Source organism: Tenrec ecaudatus, chromosome 2 (genome assembly GCF_050624435.1).
Source record: "Tenrec ecaudatus isolate mTenEca1 chromosome 2, mTenEca1.hap1, whole genome shotgun sequence".
NCBI classification, from domain to species: Eukaryota; Metazoa; Chordata; class Mammalia; order Afrosoricida; family Tenrecidae; genus Tenrec; species Tenrec ecaudatus.
In genome coordinates this window covers 64,421,866-64,434,486 of record NC_134531.1, presented here as the reverse complement: position 1 = coordinate 64,434,486, position 12,621 = coordinate 64,421,866, and positions in this window count along the sequence as shown.

Here is a 12,621-nt window from a genome sequence, read left to right as displayed (position 1 = left end):
ATACACAACCACATAGGAGCCCAGGTGACAGGAATGGGTTCCTCATTGAGCTGCTCACTGTAAAGTCAGAAGTTCAAAACCGCCAGCCACTCTGTGGGAGAAAGTTGATACTTTCAACTCCTGAAAAGAGTTGTTTCCCTTTTGACCCATTTAAATTTTTTCTACTTTTAATATTTTCTGCTTTCTTTTTGATTGAGGTTTTATTCTGTTTTACGTGGTTACTAGGGTTTTTTGTGTATGTTTTCTGTATATGACATCCAGATGAGGTAAATCTACGGAGAGAAGCTGGATGGTTTCTTGGGTGTCTGACAGGGGAAGATGTGGTGAAATGGGTCCATAACGATGAGGACAAGAAAAAAAAGAATGGTTTTAAAACTGTAGTGATGAGTGCACAACTTTTCTTACTATCAATGAACTATTGAATTGTATGATACGTGAATTGTATGCTAATAAATCTGCAAGACATAAATAAATAAAGAGTTACCATCTTAGAAGCTCACAAAGGCATTTCTACCCTGTCCTCCAGTGTCCCATTGCATCAGAATCGGCTCAGTAGCACACGCCCACCAAAAGCAGAGGAAATACCACATCCACACACATTATCCTTTTCCAGCTTGCAAGCCCTGAAAACTTAAGATCATTACAGACATCATTCCTAGGCTTATTCATCTAATAAGGTTGATAAACTATCCCATAAAGCAGGCATTCTGTCTGGGATTAATATATTTCTAAGACCAAAACTGAGACACAGTGTATGACACATGGAATTTGCCGAGGGAGAGGGAGAGAGAAAGAGTTCCAGGAAGCCCCGGACACATGGCTGCTGTAAGGCTACCACATGTGGAAGAGCAACAGTGTCTTAAGTTCTTCTGTTGTAAGAATTATGTTCCATCTATTGCTTACATCCCCCCATCCTGAGGCGCATCAGGGCTCAATATGCTTGGATAGCGCTTTCCTCTTTGAAAAGTATTTTTATACTTCTTGTTTTCTTTAATTATTAAAAAAAAAGCACTCTGAGAGAAACAGCACTATTGTGACTTTCCCCATTTTAACAGGAGTACTACATAATTCTCCAGGTCACTCACTATGACAGAAAAAGAGACAATACGCCAAAGGTCATTCAACAGCAAGTGGCAGCCCTGAGACTCACAGTTACTCACTCGCTGATTAAATCAAGGAATCATGCTTCATGAAAGATAGAGCTGTCAAGAACCAGTTGAATAGTCGCTGATGTGGCTAGATGTGAATAACTCAGTACTGCCTCTACGGTGAATGGACCCTGGTGGCGGGGGGGTTATGAGTTGGATTACTAGCTATAAGGTCAGCTATTTAAAACCACCCAGGTAGAAAGGTCCGGCTTTCTGGTGACATAGGGGTTTACAACCTGGGGAACCAACAAGAGCAGTTCTACTGTGTCCTGTAGGGTTGCTATGATTTGGAATCAACTTGATGGCAGTGAATTTTTATGCCCCTCCTATGAAGGAGCACTGATGACACTATGGGCTAAGTCTCAGACTGTTAGCCTCAAAGTCAGAGGTTCAATGCCTCCAGCTCTTAGGGAGGAAAATGAGGCATTCTGCTCCTTGAAAAATTTACAGTCAAAGAATCCATAATAGTCAATTTGACTCTATCCTAAATAAGGTCACTATTATTTGGAATTTACTTGATGTCCATGGGTTTGTTTGTCTGTGTGCCTTTCTGTGAGTAACTGGGAGCTCTGGTGATGTAATGGGTTATGGACTAGGTTGCTGACCTCAAGACCAGCAGTTGAAACCCATTAGCTGCTCTGCTGGAGCAAAATGAGTCTACCTATTCCCACAAAAAACTTAAGTCTCAGAACCCCAGAAGGACAAACCTATGGTGCCCTACAGTCAAAATCAACTTGATGGCAATGCGTTTGTTTTGTTTTATTTTAGGGTTTTGGGGGAGATGGGGGATGACTTATGAGTACATATTAGGACAACCTCTCTGTGAGAGAATTTGAAAAATAAATACCAGAAATCCTCTGAGATAGCCCGATTTTTCTAATAATCCCTTTCCTAGGAATATATCCTGTGAGTAATCTAAATGGCCAATTGTGGGATACTGGTGAAATGGATTTCCTTGAATCCACACAATAAACTACATAGTAGCCCTTAATAATTTACCTTCTCATAACATTGAAAGACCCAGAAACACACTTTGATGAAATATTAAGTGACAAAAGCAAGATGCAAACTTTGAAAGTAGAATATTTTCTTGAAAAGGAAGCTAAAAGAAGACAAATGGGTGCATAAGCAAATGTGGTGAAGAAAGCTGATCGTGTCCAGCTTTCAAAAGATATAGCATCAGGAGTCTTAAAGACTTGAAGATAAACAAGTGGACATCTAGCTGAGAGCAACAAAGCCCACATGGAAGAAGCACACCAGCCTGTGTGACCACGCGGTATTGAAGGATCAGGTATCAGGCATCAAAGAACAAAAAATCATATCATTGTAAATGAGGGTGAGTGCAGAGTGGAGACCCAAAGCCCATCTGTAGGCAACAGGACACCCCCTTACTGAAGGGTTGCGGGGAGGAGATGAGCCAGTCAGGGTTCCGGGTAGCAACGATGAAACATACAAATTTCATCTAGTTCTTAAATGCTTCCTACCCCCACTATCATGATCCCAATTCTACCTTGCAAATCTGGCTTGACCAGAGGATGTACATTGGTACAGATAGGAACTGGAAGCACAAGGAATCCAGGAGAGATGACCCCTTCAGGACCAGTGATGAGATGGCAATACCTGGAGGGCGGAGGGAAGGTGGGGTAGAAAGGTGGAACCAATTATAAGGATCTACATATAGCCTCCTCTCTGGAAGATGGGCAACAGAAAAGTAGCTGAGATAGATAAGATATGACAAAGTAATAATAATTTATGAATTATGAAGGGTTCATGAGGGAGGGGGAGAGGAGAAAGAGGGGGAAATGAGCTGATATTAAGGGCTCAAGTAGAAAGCAAATGTTTTGAGAATGATGAAGGCAACAAATGTACAAATGTGCTTGATACGGTGGATGTATGTATGGATTGTGATAAGACTTGTATGAACCCCCAATTTAAAAAGAAGAAGAAAAGTAAGCTAAAAATCCATGAAATACAGTAACATATTTATCAGTGGTAGTTCACTCTTGGTGGGTAGTTTGTTGTTAGTGACTTTCATTTCCATAATTTTTGTATTTTATATGATATATATGTAGTTGTTATGTTGTTGTTTGGTGCAATCCAGTCAGTTTTGACCCATAGCAACCCCATGCACAACAGAACAAAACACTGCCTAGTCCTGCACCACCTTCAAAATTTTTCTTCTGCTTGAGAACCTTGTTGAAGCCATGGTGTTGGCCTGTTGACGGCCTTCCTTGTTTGCACTGCCCCTCTGCTTAACCATTCATGGTTCTTCTGCAAAGACTGGTGTCTCCTGACATGTCCAAAGTACATGAGATGAAGTCTTGCCATTGTTGCCTCTAAGGAGCATTGTGGCTGTACTTCTCCCAAGACTAATGTTTATTCATTGGTAGTCCATGACTACACACACACACACATACACACACTCACACACACACACACACACCACAATCACTGCCGTCGAATTGATTCTGACTCATAGCGACCCTATAGAATAGGGTAGAATTGCTGCTGGGGGGTTCCAAGACTACAACATTTTACAACTCTTCACCAGCGTAGAAAGCCGTATCTTTCACCATGTTGCTGTTGTTTGACTGCCATCCAGCTAGTTCCCACTCATAGCGCCCTATGTACAACAGAAGGAAGCACCCCCACGAGGAGGCACCACCTTCACCGTTGTTCTTCTGTTGGAATCCGTTGTTGTAGCCACTCCGTCAATCCATCTCATCTACAGCCTTCTTTTTCAATGCCCCTTCCCTTCATCAAGCAGGATATCTTTATCGCAGGGATGGGTCACTCCTGATAACGTGCCCAAACTATGTGAGAAGTCTCGCCATCCTTGCACACTAAGGAGCATTCTGGTTGTACTTCTTCTGAGACAGATCTGTTTGTCCTTTTGACAGTCCGTGGTACGTTTGGTATTCTTCGCCAGCACTATAGGTCAACTGCATCAATTTTTCTTAGGTTTGCCTTAGTTCATTTATAGCTTTCACATACATACGGGGAGGTACCCCCCACAAAACGAGGGGTCTGGCACACCTTAGTGCCCAAAGTAACATCTTTGCTTTTCAACATGATATATCATGTAACATCATGTTAAAGAGAGAAAAGATTGAGGCTGTCAAGGATCTTATCTTGCTTGAATCCTCAATAAATAATCCGGTAAATCTGCTACACAAGACCTCTTTAAAGTGTTGAAAAGCAAAGATTCTACTGCCCCCTGTGGTTTTTCTGAAACTATAAATCTACACAGAAACAGTCTTCCCCCTGCAGAGCTGCTGGTGACTTTGAACCCTGGATCATAAGGTTAGCAGCCCAAGTATTCTTCCGACAGCATGGTAGGACATTTTCCAGGGTGGAGAGAAAGAGAACAAGACAGAAACCAGTGCCCTGATTGGCTCTAGGTCGGTGAAGGGGGGGGCGGGGACGGGAGGTGGGGGGTAAGGGAATACTACTGAGGGCAGCCAATAGAGGCGGGCGTTGCGTAAAAGAGGCGGGTCTTCTCCAAATTGACTGTGCTGTGTGAATCTGTGCTGAACAAGCCGCATGGATTTATCAGGCACTGGGTAGTAGAGACGTGAATTAGGAGCTTCTCTTAACAGTTCTACCCCTCAGCTGAGCCACCCCACACCCGCTGTTTCCTAAATCCTGTACTCTCCTTCCTTTGACCCCTGAAAAACAAAGGAACCAACAAACAAACTCACTGCCACTCGTCGTTTCTTTGCAGCAGTCTTTTGGAGCTTTGGCAATGAAGTGCGTCTTTTGATTTCTTGACTCTTAACTGCTGCATCCACGAGCAGTGATTGTGGGTACACGTCAAATTTAGAACCGGAATCCTCGACCACTTTCCTCTTTTCTCTTGTATCCTGAGGCTGCTTAGTGGTCCAGATGTGAGGAATTGGGTTAACTTCATGCTGAGGTGTAATTGACTGGAAAGCTGTAGTCTTCCATCTTCATCATCACTAACTACTTCTCCTTTTCATCAAGCAAAGTGAGAAACATTGCAGGCTGTGAATGAACCTTCCTTCGATCCTAAATCTGATTCCTCCTTTGACTATTTGCTTGGCAGATGTGCACTGTTGTGTTTTCTGATTTTAAACGATGCAGTGTTCCCTTCCTCTGTTCACTTGACAGACTTGTGTTTGGCCGTGCACAGTTTCTGCATGCGTACAACGAAGTGCTCTGTAATCCTTTTTCTTTACACTGTTATCCAGAATTTCTTACAGCTCACGCACTCAAATACCTTCGTACAGTCAAGAAAACACAAGGAAACATCTTTTGAGTATTATAGTCATAAAAGGATGTAGCGATGCCTAATTTGACACAGTGGTAGGTCCGGAGTGAAACATGCCAGGATTGCAATGACCCAGGTGTCCTGTCGCTAGGATTGTCCTTTCTGTCCTTCTGAAAACCCCAAAGAGTCAGAATGGGATGGAACGGTGAGTAGAACAGAGTGGCAATAGGTACACAGAGGCTGCTGCTTGCCCATTCAATCGCTGCTCTACCATCTTCCTTTCCAGCAGACACTCCACAGCTAGCCACTTCAATGTGGCCGGCTGAAAAAACGTACTTGCAAACCTCCCTGACAGACACTGGTGGTAAATAAGACATAAGAAGAAGCTACTGAGAAATGTTTCCAGAAAAGTTCTTTAAAACAAATTAATTCCAAAGAGGCACTGCTTTTCTTCATCTCCCTTCTTTCTCCTGATGTCTGCAAGGCACAAGTGAGAAATGAAGCACTTGTGATCATCTGGACCATAAGATGACCTTGACATCGAAGGCCTGCACTCAGCATGGAGGAGCAACAAGATGGAAGGACCCTGGGTTCCTGCTGTCCCTAAATCTGCCACACTGGTCCTGGACTGCCTGCCCCTGTTGTACATGGAAGAAAAACACATATATGAACATCACTGTTACTTTGAGTCTGTAGTCACAGCAGACAAAAGCATTTCCTAACTGATTCAGGAATTTAATTAGATCTAGAAAATGATGGCGAAACCTAGAAAGAATGTTAAACAGGAGAAAACTTAATAGTGCGATTTCTTTGCTGGTTCCATTTTCACAGAACAAATCTGATGATCTCGTAAAACAATTATATCATATTTAATCCATCAATCTTTGTCCTTTTCTTCTTCTGAAAGTGAATACTAATAGGTAAGTTAAAAGTCACCCAACTTGATGTCTCTAGACCTTCATGAAAATTTCACCCAGCTCAGTGATTTGCTCCAAGTCAGGGGGAAAAATGTTACCTTAGCAACCAAATTACTAACATGCTCTACCTCCTCCTATTAATACTCAATGAACACAGAGATCATCCAAACACTCTCCTATTGAAGTATGTGATTTTTCACTTTGCACGGGCAGACTTATTTAGAGTCTAAAGGATCCAGATAATTTTCTCCTGATCATTGACAATATAATGGAATCTTCAAAACATGTATAGAGAAATGCAAGCTCCCAAACCTTCAAAATATATCTTGGTGAAGCTTCAGATGAGTGGAGAGCGTTGGGAGCAATTGATCCCAAGCAGATTTAGGCAAGAAGTGCTTGAAGAAACCATCTGTACTTACATAAAGGAAGCGCCTTCTTGAGATTCTAATGCGGAGCAGGGCCAGCGGCCAGTGACACCCACTGCCACTGGGTCCGCATCTTCTTGGCTTCGGTTTTGTTTTCAAGAGCTCCATTCACACCACTTCGCAGATCATCCTTTAACACCACGCCCCAGGCTGTCCTAGGGGAGCAATCCGGGACTGCAGGCGCTATCGACAGCAGGCATGATAAACAAGCAGTACCAGGTGTGGGGCATGCGGCACAACAGTTCACATCTGCTCTGGGCTTCTCCGCTAATTTGCCCCTCTTTTCTGTTTTCTCTTCTCTAAGAAGAGGTTGCTTAAATCTTTACCAGGGGAAGTAGCAAACACTGTTGAAAGGCACAGATTGCTGGCATTCTATGGACGAGGTTCTCAGAGTATTTTCCTGATCATTTCAAGCAGTGACTTCGGGGTGGTGGAGTAGAAAGAACAGAGATACAGGAATCTAAAGACCTGGACACGACTCTGCCTTTTTTTCTTTTTCTGTTTGGCTTAGATCAGCTACATAATTCACGCCACCCCCTCCCCTGGCTTTCAGTTTACATGTCAGAAAATGTAGGTTGACATTACGGATATATCAGGATTGGGTGAAAAGCCATGAGTCATAGACACTCGGTAAAAGAAAATTCATTTTCCCTTCTTTTCCACATTCTTGCTATGAGGTTCCTCCAAACTGATGTCTCACAGAACAGAACCAACCTACAGACATGTTTTTGTTCAACTGGCATATTGTTTGTTATTGCACAGCCAACATGGAAGGTTTCCTTCCACTCCAAATGTCAGCTTCTGAGAAACTGCAATGGTAGCACAGGGCCTGCATTCCTCCACAGCCATGTGGCTGCTGATGTGGATGGCTCAGCTGGGGGGATGCCACCCAGCTCATCATCTTCCTAACCCAGCCATGCTCACTCATTTGAATTTTCCAAATATTCAACAAATCATTCCAACTACCAGTTTGTCTTTCCCTCCATTTCATTACACGTTCCACACTACACCAGTACTGAATTTAAACATGTTATTTGAACCCAGTTTACTTATGACAGAGCAATAGAATGAATGTGAAAAGTTCAGTCAACAAGTTAAAGAAATCATGTTGTGGGGAGGTCGTTGAGAATGGGCATACACGCTCACACACACACACCCTACCAACCAACCCATGACAGCTTGATTAGACTCCATTAAAGTCCTTATTTCCCCCAGGGAATTCAGGGAAACGAGTTCCTGGGAGTAAGCAAAGTACCCAGTATGCAGTTCAGTACTATAGTGTTAGTGTTTAAACATATGCCTCTGTTCCAAGACAACTGAAGTCAGCTTTGAGTTGACAACATTTTGTTATTACATAATTGTTTAATGAGAACTCAGAGTGAGATACTCTCATAGTTTGCAAATTCAAATACCACATCATGTGACCCCATAAAGGGGGACTTTCCATTATATAATAACAGCTCAGATGAATTTGTCAATTAAACCCCCCAAAAGTCTATCCTGATGATCTAGTTGCCATGCAGTCAATGCCAAGTCATGATAGCCCCTGGATGGTGCAAATAGTTTATGCACTGGGCTGATAACCAAAAGATTGGAGGTTCAAACCTTCCCAGAGGCATCTTGGAAGAAAGACCTGGCAATCTATTTCTGAAAACTCAGCCATTGGCAACCCTGTGGAGCACACTGCTATTCTGGTACAGATGAGGTCTCCATGTTGAAGACACAAAATGCACAAGTCTATTAATCATCTATAGCTTACCAGCAAACCAGAGCCTTTGCTCATTGTCATCACATATAGTGACTTAAAACCAGCATGAGGGTGTAGATGTGTATACTTACATATGCACCTGAAACTTGGACAATGAATAAGGAAGACTGCCGAAGTACTGATGCATTTTTAATTATTGCTGTGGGCAAGAAAATCAAAAGTCCATGGACTGCAAAAAGAACAAAATGGTCTTGGAAAGAAGTACAACCAGAACACTCCTCCGAGCAAGGAGAATGGTGGAAAGACCAGTCCTGCTGGTAAAATAAAAGGTCAGCAAAAACGAGGAAGAGCGTCAAGGAGAGGGAGTGACCCAGTGGCTGCCCCAGTGCATGGACTCAAGCAAAACCCAATGCATGGACTCAAGCAGAACCATCATGAGGATGGCACAGGACCAGGCAGTGTTTCATTCTGTTGTGCATGGGATCACTATGAGTCCATACAAACTCAAAGGCACCTAACAACAACATATGTCTATGCATATGTATATAAATGTGAACATTACATAAACACAGTTTCAAGCCAAAATATATATTAATCCAGTCATGTACTGTATAACAGCCATTTTTATAATATCCAACTATTTATACATGTATCTGTTTTCCCAATTTCAGTAAAGCCTATTATATTAAAATTTGGAGGTACATACAAAAGGATCATGACACTAAACAGTTGTACTTTGCAGTAGATGTCAAAATATTGTTGTTGCTGTATTACGTTAAAGATATTCCAGTGTATCTGAAAGTGTTTCTTCTTTCATGATTTTTATACATAGAAAGATGTAGGATGCATGACACACCAAGAGAAACATTTGGTGTGTTAGGCTGGGTTGTCTAGAGAAACAAAACAAATGACATGTATATATGTGTAAGAAAGACCTCTATATTAAGAATCAATTTTATCTCAAGAAGGCAACACAGCCCAATCCAACTTAAATCTATGGGTCCGATGTTCCTCAGAGGCTTCCTCAGAAGGCCGATGACACAGAGAGGTGAAGAGGGATGCAAGGAGATCACAGGCTCCTGGATGCTGACTCGTGTGGACCAAGGTCCTGGAAGCATGGCAGGCACCAACAACTCTCAGGGTCAGGGAAGACTAGGAGGCAATGAGAGATGGGGGGCATGCCAGTGTCTCTCTTATACAAAGACCTCTCCTCCAAGGAGGCATCACCAGGCTGTGACCAGATTGACAGGTTGGACTCCATCCGGACACAAGTGCAAGTTGACATAAACTCAAATCGCCACATCTGAGTGACAGTAGGTATGCACCATGTTTAACTCTATCAACTGGCATACAATTTTGTCTTAAAGATGTATTTAGCAATGGAACTCACTTATAATCTGAGGACTGATTAACTACCAAATGGAATTTACACAACCTTCAAATCACGTAACACTCTTTCACTTAACAGACTATATTGCAGATATTAAGGAACACACGATTCTGTGTGTGTGTACCTACACATGTGTTTGTTTATTTATCTCACCGTTTCGGTGGGTCAGGAATTCAGGCACAGCCTAGCGAATTCTCTGCTTTACAGCCTCTTGAGGTGGCATTCAAGGTGTTAGCCAGCGCTGGGTCCCATCTGAAAGTTCAACTGGCAGGGTCTGCTTCTACATCCCAGCCTCTGGTTGTTGGCCAGGTGCATTTCCTCAAAGACTGTGGGGCGGAAGGCCTCCATTTCTGGCTGGCTCCTGGTCTGAGGTCACTTTCCCTTCTTTTCCTGATGTGGCAGCATGCTCCATGAGAGCGCACGGGAAAGGGGCTGCTAGCAAGACAGAGTCACAAATGTCTGTAACCTGATCACAGATGTGACCCTCTGACCAGCTTCCCGTGCATCACTGGTTAGAAGTGAGTCATCCAAGGGGAGGGGATTATACAAAGCCATGAACACCAGGAGGTGACCATCAAATGGGGCCATCTGACTCCTGTCACAGATGAGTGTATCAGATACATATTGTGTTCATTTCATAGCCTCGCGACTCCTACTTTTTATTCAGCTGCTGCTGCGGCACAATGTCCCGGGCTGGGCACAGGTGCACCCTGACAATGCTTTCTTGCATGGTCTTCCAAGGGACAAGGTAAATGGACAATTGCAAAGAGCAACTAAAATATGCAAGTAAATCAATGCGGCTGGAACTCAGAGGATTGAAATTGGAAGCAGCAATGGAGAAACCATGGCTCCTTATCTGTGTACCTGGACTAGGTCACTTCCAAGACCCAGAGCACATTGATTGAGGGGAAGCCATCCTTTTTAGCCCCATTATCTACCCTGCCTCCAATGTAGGCCTATGTACTGCCCTTCCCCTGGTCCAGAAGGGACCTCTCACCTAGACCTGCTCTTCTCTTAGGCCATCGAGCCTACACCACACTTCAGTTCTCAACTTTCTTCCATTGGCCCCTACCTTTTCCTTTGACAGTTTCTGTCACTTGGCCCCACTCCAGGGCCCTTGGCACAGAACTGGAGAGTGTGTCGGTCGGCCTGGATGAAGGGCAGAATGAAGTCCTGGCGTCTGGCCCAGCATTTACAGTGCAATGCAATTGTTTTCCTAGCAGAGGAAGAGGGACTAGGCCATATATTTCTACTTGGCTATACTGGAAGGGGTTTCAACTCTTCCCACGCGCTTGGAGTAACATTGTTTAAAGTCCTCTTCTGACCTCTCAGTTTGATGGTTGCCACAACTCAGGAGAAATGGAGGCAGGCAAGAAACCCACTCTATGCAAATCAAGTCCTCATTCTATAGAGGCCTGCCTGGTGTGCACCAATAAACTGAACCTCATGGGAAAGAGGTTTCCTACAAAAGGAAACCCAGTCCATCCTCCACCCCCCAGGAAGTCTTCCTGATGACCCGAGTTTGCATCGCTAGCTTCTGCTCCACCCTCTGCAGCCTTAGGCTGGCACACTGGCCCAGAGGAGACAACCCAGACCCGGGTCTTTTCTCCTACAGCTGGTCCAATAAAGCCTCGTTCATGATTCCAGGGGTGCATGTGGTCCATTGCCCAGAGAGCTACGAACAGGCTCTGCTGTGACACCAGGCACGCCGTACTGGGGGCCCAAGAAAGCAAGCATTGTGCCAGATTCTTGAACGGATTTGTTTAGGAGAGGAGATGAAATATAGGGCAAAGTCCAGGAAGACAGAGCGCTGGGGCTGGGAAGAGGCAGCAGATGTTGTCACAGATAGGTTTCCCATGTTTCCTGTCGCTGCAAGTCTGCAGATGGACGCTGGCAGGGCTACAGTCAGAGTACAGAGGGAGGCGAGAGTTTACACATCTGGAAGTCATTTGGCTGGGTGCAGAGTTCAAGCGCTCGCTGCTGCTGCAGTGGGGTGCAGACCGACTTTGTGGAGCAGGCCTCTGCGGGGTGAGGGCCTGGAGCCTGGGAAGACCTACCTACCGATGGCGGGTAAGGTTGGCGCTCTAGCAGGTCAGTCACATGGAGGAGCTGAAGGGACACCGAAAAGAGAGACAGGGACAGGGAAGGAGGAGAGAAGTGAATGAGAGAATGCACCACAACTGAGTGAAGCCTGGCTGGAAATCAAGGAACAGAATGTACTTGGACCCAGTCCAGTGCTGAGTTAACTTGAGAGCAAAGAACACCATTCAGGGGACGGAAAGAAGGAAAAAGAAAAAAAAGAAGAAGGAGGAGGAGGAGGAGGAGGAGAGAACGGCCTCTGGTTTCTGGGGCCCAGTAACCCCGGGGAGCATGCTCATACCACATTCTCTTGTCTCAGAGATGGCTGGGCAGTGGGCCTGCCTTTCCTGCAGAAAGAGACAAGGCGCTCTCTGCATTGGAGGGAAGGTCTCCCTGTGGAAGGATCGATGGAGTTCGGCGGGTCCGTCGTCACCCCTTGACCTGCAGCCTCCTGAGGCTGAATGTGCAGCACGATCGTCCCTCCCAGAGCGGGGGCAAGGTCACCTCGGGTATTTCGCTTCCCAGAGGAGAAATGCCGCTTCCGGTTAAATATGCGGCCCAGCTCAGCTCTCCTGCCGGGCTGAGCCGAGCAGGGGGCGCCATGGCAGGCTTAGCAGGACCTGGGAGCACCCACAATGAGCGAGGTGAACTTGCAAGGAGTGTTAACGACTGGAGGGTGCTGGGGCAGACCCAGACTGTTAATGGGGTCCCCGACCTCAGAAA